The sequence below is a fragment of the Galeopterus variegatus genome, unplaced genomic scaffold (genome assembly GCF_000696425.1).
Source record: "Galeopterus variegatus unplaced genomic scaffold, G_variegatus-3.0.2 Scaffold5648, whole genome shotgun sequence".
In the NCBI taxonomy this organism is placed as follows: domain Eukaryota; kingdom Metazoa; phylum Chordata; class Mammalia; order Dermoptera; family Cynocephalidae; genus Galeopterus; species Galeopterus variegatus.
Genome location: NW_007731759.1, coordinates 110,476 through 112,161, shown reverse-complemented (window position 1 = coordinate 112,161; position 1,686 = coordinate 110,476).

Below are 1,686 nucleotides of genomic sequence, written 5' to 3'. Positions count from 1 at the left end.
AGGCTCTTACCTAAATGCTACACAAACAGCCTCTGGCCGATTTAAGTGAAAATAAATTTACTGACAGCATTTTGGGAGCCCTAGAGTTGACAGAAAGACTGGAGAATAGTGCTCAGAAAGTGGTCAGGATCAGGGAGAAGAGGTACTGCCAGAAACACGTGAACTCCTCCCACGGGAGTCTGAGGATGGCACCTCTGCCTCAGAGGTAAAGCATCACCCCAGCCCCAAGTGACAACCACCCAGATGCTGCCCCAGCACCATCGCTTCTGCCCCTGGAAATCGGCCATGGCTGTCACCACGGCAGACAACCAGCAAAGACCCGGCTGGCCTGGGGTCTTGGCATCACTAGCTTCATATTCAAAGTCCCACACAAGTCCCTCTCACTGGCCAGCTCCTGGCTTCCTGTGGGGCTGGAGACTTCATATCTGGCTTTTTAGCTTCCATTGCGGGAGAATAACTCAGAGCCCCCAACAAGATCATACAATGGAAATGACATTGTATGTGAAGACAGTGACAAATGACCACTCGACCAAACAACCTAACATGAATGTGCAGGGCAGAACATCCTTACCGTGTCTGCTAAACACCAGCATCACCACCCCTGGATGCCATTGCTTCTACCACTGCCTCTGAAAATGAATTGTACACATTTCTTCAAAGTCCCGCAGAGGAACGTCCAAGGAGCCACGTCCTGGCTGCCAGAGGAAAGGAAGGAGGAAGCACCTGCACCCTCAGGCTTCCAAAGAGAAAGGCAAGAAACATAATTACACACAAAAGAGAGCACAGCACCCAAAGTTCAGAAAAGGATTTTTTAAATATTTTAGAAAAATATTTTTTAAACCACATGCTTTCATGTCTCATTTAAATTAAGAAAAACGTGAAGTCTTGTAAACCAAAAGATGAAGGCAATAGGGACCTGGTTAAGGGAAGAATATAAAATTGTTAACAAATTGTATTTGAATTTAATTTTGCTTTGGAGATTGCAGAAGAGAAAGACAGTAAAGAGGAGGAAAGGCTCTGAGGCCTTTCCCCTAGTGCAGAGAGCAGCAAAGAAACAAGATGAAAATGGTAGATGCTACGCAATGAAGAGCCACATAGACAAAAGCAATGCACCTGAAAGGGACTGCAACACGTTGAAAATAAACAATCATCAGAGGTGTAATAAAAGAAAATGTTTCAGACGGAAGCAATACTTTCAGGGATCTCAGACTGAAGTTATTCTCCAGGAACCAACCGTAACTAATGAAAAGGAATGACACATAACTATATTCTGGTGACTTTCAGAATTATAAGAATAAAGAATTCTGTAAACATGAAGGCAAGGATAAGTGAATAAGGCTGTAACATAGTGGTTTTCAAACTGTCTTGAGCGTGGTTGTGGTGAGGGACAGTAAAAGATGCTGAAAAGGCCGAGTTTGGACCATTATTCCTGCATACATCAGACTTCAACATGACCTTGCATTTGAAGAAAATAGCCTTGAGAAGACAAAGAGGTTGAATACATCTAATTGTTTTTTTTTTAAATCTCTGTGACACTATTCCAAAAGTCAGGTTCTAAATTCAGTGCATGTCAATATTTAGTTTCAATGATTTCCGTGGTCAAAAAGCTACTTAAAAAAGCCCACAGAGGGCCGGCCCGGTGGCGCACTGCTACAGTGCACCACTTGGGAAGCGCGGTGGCGCTCC